We start from the raw sequence: 9,403 nt of genomic DNA on the forward strand, positions 1-9,403 counted from the left end.
ATGTGTTTAATTTTCCAGGCTAATAATGACTGCTGATAATGTTAAGAGGGGTTGCTCAACACTTGGGGCTACTTGATTCTGCAGCAGCTCTGGAGGCAGCGCAGAATCGGAGACTTCAGTGTTGGGGCATGTGACTCATCCCCAAGCTCCACTGGCCCCAAGCTCCTGCCCCACTCCCTCCCCCACCCTCTCCCCACCCTGGAACGCCTCCTTCCCACCTCCCCTCACACTCCCATTCACCCCTTTGCTGCCTGGAGCACCAGCCTCCCACTGGCGTGGGCTCTCACTGGGCCAGCTCCAGTGCTCGGCCGGTGCTAACCCTCACAAATGTGCATGTTTGTGATGGTGCACACCAGTGGTAAACGTGCACTGAGCTCAGGATTGGGCTCTGAGAAAGACGTCACTGCAGGGTCAGGATCCAGGCTATTTTGGAAGTCGGTGGACTTGACAACAATGTAATTGTTTTCTTCTTCCACTACATGATACAAGAGTGACTTTTTTTTGTTGTCTGGTGTGTTTCAGTGGCCACATCAAAAATGTGTTCACAGTTGTTTTCCCTGCAGGGCTAATAGCTCAAGCTGAAGGAGCATACAAAGCTGCCTTATCCAGAGTCAGATCCTAGTCCATGGCACTCAGTATTGGCTACATTACCTGGCCAGTATTTATCCAAGTTTTCAGATAGGGGTCTTTCCTATAATACCTAAATATGCCAGGGATTAAATCTGGGACCTTTTGCAGAAAAAGGAGGTGCCCTTCCACTGAGTGGAAAGTAGTGCAGACAAATGAGGTGTCCTTCCACATAACCTCACCTCTAATGGAGGAACAACCACACCAACAATTGTTCTTATCATATGAATTAGAGTGTACACATGATTGTCAGCCTGATTCTATTCTAATTCATGATTTCTGAATTGACATGATATGCTGGTCAATCTCACCATTCACCAGCACATTGTGAGGGCTACCATATTTACAGCCTCTCTGACAATGTGTGGCTCGCTGCCAACAACATGGCAGCCAGTAAGCCTCATGCTGTTGGTGCAGTAAGGTGGCAGAAGGGACAGACTGGGGCAGGGAGAAGGCTGGGTCTCAGCAGCAGTGGTGTCTGTGATATCTAGATTCCCATCCTGGACCCAACATGACACTTTCACCCTAACAGATCTACACCACCAAAATAGATCTGGTGTAGATCTGAGTAAGTCCATTGGAGATTATGGAGTGGTGGAGGAGATAAGTAAACATTTACTTTCCTCTCAGGGCTGGCCTGTGGGATGCCGTGAAGGCTGTGTCAGCATTGCTGCATTGCTTAGGCCAGTGGTAGATAGGATTGGATCCTTAGTAATGCTCCCAAATTCAATCAATGGGACATGTTTATATGCAGAGGATCTGCCTTGAGTTAGAGTAGTGGTTTGAACAGATAACCTTCAATTACCTAATTATTCATTGTTTTTCATTCAAATAATCATAAAATTAATTCATCTAGTCTCCTTTCACTACCAGGCTTCTGATGTTTAATGTATCCACACACAAACATCAAAGCAATCATTTTAATCAAAAGTTCAGTTCAGAAATCGTGTTCTCTGTCAATAATAGACACTGTCATTGCAAATTGAAAACTCACAGATTTGATGTACTCACAGAATTCCTGTTCAGTTTAAAGTATATGAAATTCACAAGCTCAGGTACACTCATGTGTACAGGCACAGGAAAGATTTTCATGTCTTCAAGGGCATAATATCTGAACTGACTCAAGGTCTAATGATTTTTGAATATGTTTAGATACATCATGCCTTTGGGAAATATTTTACATCCAAGCACATTTTTTTTTGAACAAAAACCTCATAGCAATAATTTGAACCAAAATTGTATCTTTTGTAATACCAACCACATTTTCATCAACTAGCAAGTTGCCCACCAAATGATTGAAATATATATGGAAATATGGACATACAGTTGGAATGTAATGAGTTGGTAGATTACTCATGGCCCAATCCTAATGGACCCCTACGCCGGCGCTGACTGTAGCAAATGTGTCATAAAGCATGTTGTGACAGCACAATATCCAGGCCAAAACCTGCCTGCCTGAGGGCGGGGAGGGCAGCAAAGGTGGCTGGGGTGGCAGATGGGCTCAGGAGGGAAGTGGGTTTGGCAGCACTGATGCATGCTATCCTTCGCAGCCTGAGTTGCCAGCAGACTTGTGCCAGCAGTATCCTTGGCGTGGGTCCAAGTTGACCCATAGGAATAACTGGGGTTTTCCCCAGTGCAAGGGGACCAGTGTCCCCATACTGTAAGGATATCTTCTGCCTGCTAAATTCCCCCATGGGATGCAGTGCAAGCCATGCTGGCACCACTGCATCAGCACAGGGAAACAGGTAGAATTGGGCTATCCACCAACTTCTCTTCTACCTCTTCTTAGGACTGCTGCTTCCTCAATTTCTTTCTCTGCTTCCTGTGTTCTCATCTTTTCTTAGACCTATCTGCATCAGTTTCCATTTTCTTGATCCCTACTTAAATATTATATTTAGTTTTTTGATATATGATTTTTCCATTTGATCATGTCTTTGAATCTCCATCTTAATCTCTGGAATATTTTATTTTCCTGGTTGCTGCATAACCAACCTGGAATTAAGCTGCACATCTGTCAGTTGCTAGGTAAAGGTTTTAATCAGCACCATGGGCCAGTTTGCCAGAGCTTGCAATTTTGAAAGATGCCAAAAGGCATAGGCAGAGAAAAAGGATTGGTCTACTGTCTGTGGTTAGTTGCAAAGCAGATAGCTTGCTTTCAGTTCTTCTTCACTAGAGTTCCGAGGGTGGAGGAGGGCATGGAGGGTGGAGACTCTCTGTCAGGCAGATTCCTCAAACACAAATTTTTTGCCATTCTTTCTTTTAGAGATTTCTGACAGAAAGATCCTCTTTACCTCAATCTGGCAAAACAACTGAAGGTTTGGACAGATTCATATGAAACATTATACACATAGATGTTGAACTTCCATTAAATTTTAGAGTAAAATTAAAATGGCTCTGGTCAGCCCTTCTGAACGTCAACTGGATTCTCCCAGTTTGATCAGCATTGCAAGCTAAGATGGAGTTAGCTTACAACAGTGTTTGCTGTAAGTGTAATAGTGGCATGGCCAGGAGGGTGTGGACCACTCTGGGTGATGAGCTCGGAGGAGTGACACTACTACTGGCCAAAATTGTGAAATCATGTTATTTTTCGAATAATACCATCATATGATGCGCATCATTTGATGCATATGTTAATGCAGAATACAATGAAACAAACCTCATTTAAATATCTGTATTCTATCAAAAGTTATGGCCAAATACCCAGAAAAGGAAAACATAACTGCCTAATGTAAAAAAAAAAAGTGGATTTTCTTAACTTAAAACTAACCAATGAGATTGATTATTTTGAGAGCCAATGATATGTTATGACACAGTAGGGAACCAGTAAGTGTGAGTCTGTTCTCATTTCCATGTATCAGAGCTAATACTAGAACCCTTATTCAGTTGTGTGAGTGCCATCAAGTTGGCCACTGGCTTTTTCTTGGTTAGCGATTTGTTTGGTGGCATGTACTGTTACATATTAAAATAAATAAATGAAGTCAATAGGGTTATACTAGCCCTAGTGATGCCACTGCATTTAGGTTGCACATATGATAGGTTGTAATTTATTCTGTATGGTTTGGTATGGGAGGAGGTCTGTCATGGGGATGATGCCATGAGCTCTTGCACTGGGTGACACAAATCCTAGTGACTCCTCTGACTATTGCCTTCTTGTCTCAAGTTTGTCTGATGCTGGCATCTGAGCCGCACTTTATTCCCCAATATGTCTGAATTGTAGGTTGGAAAAATTATTGCTGAACTAGGGTATTTTCATAAATTTCACAGCACTGGAAAACTTTATGGTATGTGCTTTCACACAATGCCTGCGTATACCTTTCTCTCCAAGAAATGCAATCCATTAGGTATGATTTCTTATTGTATGTGATTCAGTAAGTATGAGTTCTACAAAATGATCTTGATGGTATTCATGAACAGTTACCTTTGAAAAAAGAAATTGAGTTACTATTTGGTTTTCTTGGGGTTTCAACTCACAGTAGAAGTCTTAAGTGTAGTTTCTAATAATTTCCTTCAGATGCAATTCTCTTTACCCTTCACTTTTGCAAGTGACCTTTGAACAGATAATAAATTCAGCAGTTTATCCCTAGAAGTTCACATCTATCATAATTTAGGTGGCTTACTAACATTTTAGGAACTCAGAGGTAAAGTACAGCATTGTATATCAAATGGCTAGTAAAACAATCTGTATTTTTCACATTATTCTGATTATATTCATAAAAATAACGTTGGTATATTTAATCTAATGATCTCCTAAAACGGTAGCAACATATGTTAACATTTTCCTGACTTGGTCTTTCTAGAATGTAAAAGACTAAAGTTTATGCTGGTCAGAGACCTTAACAATAAAGAAAAGACCAGGGGTGTCCAAACTTTTTGGCAGGAGGGTCACATTATCTCCCTGACACTGTGTCAGGGGCCAAAACATAATAATTAATTTACATTTAAAATTTGAATAAATTTACCTAAATATATTAGAGATGGAACTTATATGAATGAATGAAGTTCTCACAATAGCTCAAGGCCAATAAAAGGCCTTGCACAAAGCAAGGCTGGCTTTTCCTTCGCTGCCACTGCTGCTTCACAGACCTGAAAAGGCAAACAGTGGAGGGAGCCCTCAGCCCGCAGCTCACAGTCGCTGAGAGCAGTTTTGTCTGGCCAGTGCAGCCTCTAGCAAGTCTTTGGAGACTTGGAGGCTAGAAGCTAATTGGAGATTGGGATATCCCTGCAGGCTAGATTGGGGGGTCCCCAAGGACTGCAATTGGTCCCTGCCAGGGTTTGGGCACCCCAGTATAGTATAGTATAGTATAGTATAGTATAGTATAGTATAGTATAAGTGGGAAGATAACTGAGTAAATGCTGACTTTTATGTCTGAATACTTCAGGAACTGTAACTGAATCTAAATGTGCTCCATATATTTGAATGCATGTATGCAGGGTCCAGACAGGGCGCTATCCACTCCACCTTGTTCAATTGTCTCACAACTGTTTAAGAACCCCTGGGTTCTTAGTTACCCCACTGCCACCAATCCAAGAATGAGGATCATTAGAGGAATTCCCTGTGCTAAATCCCTCTTCCTGTAATATAGAGATAGTTAAGGATTTCTCTTTAATTTTCTCACACTAACTACAATGAAGGGAATAATAAACTCCCAGATACTTCAGGAGAAACCCAGGCAAGGAGGAATAGAAAAACTAGAAAATTTATTAAGATCCATTAACTGATGTATAATACCAAAGAGAAAGGCTTCTCTGTAATCAAAGTATGCAGTCAAATCAAAGTAATACAACTATAAGAAGCTCCCAAACCTGTAGGATTCCCCAAGGCAAACCCTTTTGTGAAGCTGATGATAAAAGCAATAAAAAAGATAAAAACCTAACATAATCTAACAGTGCTTTTCTGACTAGCCAAAACCATATTAAGTTCTATCATCTATTCACAATACCAGAGTGAGGCTAAGTCTTATCTACCAGGAATACAAAGGAAGAGGCCATTCTCTAAGGAATTTATCCTCCCACTAATGAGGCTGACCACTCTCACCTGAAGCTTTTACACATGAGAAGCCCTAAATAGCTCTAATAGCACTGTAGGAAAAAATAGGACCCACAGGAAACACTAGTTTCATGACAACAGGGCTGGTCCACTCATGAGGCCAAATGAAATGGTCTCCTCAAGCAACAGGTAGGCAGGGGCATCTTTGCTTGCCTACTTGCCTCCACTGCACCTCCTCCTCCCACTCCCTGGACTGGAAAAGGGACAGAGAAGACGAGGAAGTGTAGAGGGGAGAAGAGCACAGAGTTAGAACATGGGAGAGTGGTAGGAGCCATGGCTAGCACATCACTGGATAAGGAGAGCAGCATGTGGCATGCCGCCTTGATCTAGCCTTGGATGTATATATGGTCAATGTATGTGGTGCTTAGAAACAACAAGGGATTTCAAGTCATGATTCCAGATATGTATCTTCAACCATATTGCGGTAGATAACTTGATATTTACAAGACTGGCACCATCTGCTGTTGGTATGTTTTCTGAATTTCCACCAAAAGACTTTGGCCATGGGTGTGCTTACCATTAATGAATCTCATGAACAATGCAGTGCATGGGTTGCATGGGTGTTAATTCATTATGATATAGATTATAGAAGACCAGTACAAAAGCAGTGGCATGTCAGCATGCTCATAGCAGAGTATATTGTTTTAATTTTTTTTTACTAGGTATTTATATACCGCCGGTTTACATAGGCAGCCATTTCTAAATCCCTCAAGGGGATTTTTATAATCATAGATGTCTGTCTTTCAAGAACCAACCACATTTCAGAATGGATCTTCCTGGTTTGGTCTCACTTCTGGCCTCCAGTTCTCCCACACAGGCTGACAAGCAGCTCCATCTCTCACATGGAGGGCAGCTAAGACGTTTCTTGCTCACACCAAGAGCAGGTGGAATCACTCAGCTCAGCTTGTCAGCTGCTTGAAGGTCTCGCCATTCAGGGAGCTGCTGGTGTCCTTGAACTGGCGACTTTCTGATGTTATCTTCGGGCTAATGGAGGCTCTACCCTCTAGACCAGACCTACTGCCACTCCTGCTACTGTGCAATATTGCTGCACAGTATTTTCAAACATTCAAAAATTACAGTAAACATACTAGTACTTTGAGCATAACTATATGCTTAATTGCTCAGACATACATTCCACTGTGCTCAGTGGGGCATACACAAGTCCCATATAAATTTTAATAGGATCACAACCTGCAGTTGCCAAATAAGTCACACTCAATCCATCCCTGAAAACCTCCTCCTAATTCTATTGGGGGGTGTTATTCAATGCTAAGGGAATCACACTATACTGTGTATAGTGCAAAAGCTTTTGTACTCCTGGCTCTGAAGGCAAGAAGGAGGGGCTTCTTTGTACCAGTGGCCAGGTGCCTGAAGAAACTTAGTGTTTTGCCTCCTCCCAGGAACATCAGTGGTATATTGCATTTCAAAGGCACTTAGTAAGTACCCAGAGCAAAGACCTGGTGAGCACAATTTCACATTATAACAGTTGCACTATCAAGTAACTGCTTATGGTTGAAGAAGTTACAAGAGATATCCACCTCTCTGCCTAAGTACTACTTGTGCTGTGTTCCCCACATTCTATGTTGGCATCCTTCAGTCTCGGAAGACTATGGTGTCACGCTCTGAATGGTGGTTCTGGAACAGAGTGTCCTCTCCAGTGCGGGAAGCCTGGGTAAAGTAGGTATGGAGGATAGGCTGTTACCCATGCAGCAAATCCCCCCTCTTCACATCGCTGAAATGAGACGTCCCCACATTGAGCCTTGATGAACTCTCAACACCCTCATCCATAAAAGCTGTCCTATTGATTTTGAGAGAAAGATATTCAGTGAGTGCATGCAAAGGAATTTAAGTACAGCTTCATGTCTCCCATTGAAATGAATGAGGCAGTTGAGAGAACTGAGTGAGAGAACTGTGAATTTATTAGGGATTCGTGTAAAAGATCAAAGAGTAAATGAGAAGATGACTTTTTAGCTATGGTTGACTTGTGAACAGGGAACTTGACAACTTCAGAAAAGTGCACACGTGGAACACAGGCAGGTTTGGGATAAAGGTGTCTTCTCTCATTAATAGCTCTTTGCTACAAAGTACATAGTGGATTATTTGAAAATATGGTGTCTTAACATCTCCAAACGTGTAATTAACATGGCAGAAGGTGTTGTGCACCAATATGTTTTGGCCCAAGAGCTACATTGCTTAATGCATTCACCTAAGGTACAGGCCTTCTAGTCATCAGCCCCCACTACAAGAGATGAAGGTCAAATCAAAGACAAATATTTCCTCAGGATGTATCCAGCAATAACTGAAGCTCTTGCATAACAGTCTTTTAAGCATCATAGAGCAAACAAGCTGGGATTTCTGAATGCAAATATGGAATTGTTTGTATATCTAAATGTACAGAGACCTTTGATGAAGAAGAAGAATGGTGGGTGCCCCCCCCCCAATCTTTTTTCCCAGTCTGGTAGGAAGTTATTGATTCAAGACAATTTAGCTGCCCCAGTTGTTCTAGCATCTGCCAGGAGGTTTCTTGCTAAATAAACTCCAACTTCTGCTTTCATGTGTGCTGTGCTGGTGGGTTGTGTAATTATTTTTTTGTAATAAAGAGGCTCCTTAAAACATCAAGAATTACTTCTAATCTGAATTACCCAAATTCCACTCTGGGAATATATATCCAGATTACCCTATGTTACTTTTGAAGAGGAGACAGATGTTCATGACTGTGAAACAGATAGTTCAAGTTATTGGGTTGGTGGGTTTTTTTGCTTTTTGTTTTTTCATTCTGCCGCTCTCTGCTCAGCCAGACTTTGGCTACACAGCGGTAGGCATATGGAGAATTTTTAAACTCCTGATGAAGTGAACGCTTGCACATCCTCAGCAGCAGGGAGACTGTTTATACTGACAGGAACACTGTACATACTGCGATTGTTTCCCATTTGGGTGCCAGTTCCAGAAAGAAAGCTGCTTCTTGTCACAGCCATCCAAGCAGGTAAGACCCCTCCGCACAAGGAAAGTGAGGCTTTCAAATATCAGGGGCAAAACTGAAACTGTCTCATAAAAGAAGACCTTAGTGGAGACCTCCATGACTGACTGAACTCACTCTGAGAACGTGTGCCTTTAAAAGGCAAGCTGCTATGCACTCTGTGCAAACTCTTATTCACTTTTGTGAATAAGGCCAGTTGACTTCTAAGTAAGTAAAAACAATTCTATGCATATTTATTCAGAAATTAGCACTGATGTTCCTGGAGGGGGGTGCAAAACTAAGTTTACACTGGCAGCCAGACACCTGAAGAAAGTGGTCCCTGCTTTTGCAACCATGGCTCTGAAGGCAAGGGTGAGGGGTTGCTTTCCTCTGGTAGTCAGGTGCCTGAAGAAACATAGTGTCCCCCCCATGCCAGGAAAAATTAGCCCAACTGTTTTCAGCAGGACTTAGAACACAATCCTATTCAACTTTCCAACACTGATGCAGCAGTGCCAATGGGGCATGCACTGCATCCTGCATAGACACAGAGCCCTCCTCAAGGTAAGGGAACATTTGTTCCCTTACCTCGGGGCTACATCGGTGCTGGAAAGTTGGATAAGATTGGGTTGTTACTCTCTAGTAAGTGTGCACAGGATTACAGCCTTACAGCACAAGCCTCTGCATGTCTACTCAGAAGTAAGTCCCATTATGTTCAGTGGGGCACCCCCCCCCCCAGGAAAGTGAGTACAGGATTGTAGCCTTGAAATCATACC

This window comes from Tiliqua scincoides, chromosome 4 (assembly GCF_035046505.1).
Source record: "Tiliqua scincoides isolate rTilSci1 chromosome 4, rTilSci1.hap2, whole genome shotgun sequence".
In the NCBI taxonomy this organism is placed as follows: domain Eukaryota; kingdom Metazoa; phylum Chordata; class Lepidosauria; order Squamata; family Scincidae; genus Tiliqua; species Tiliqua scincoides.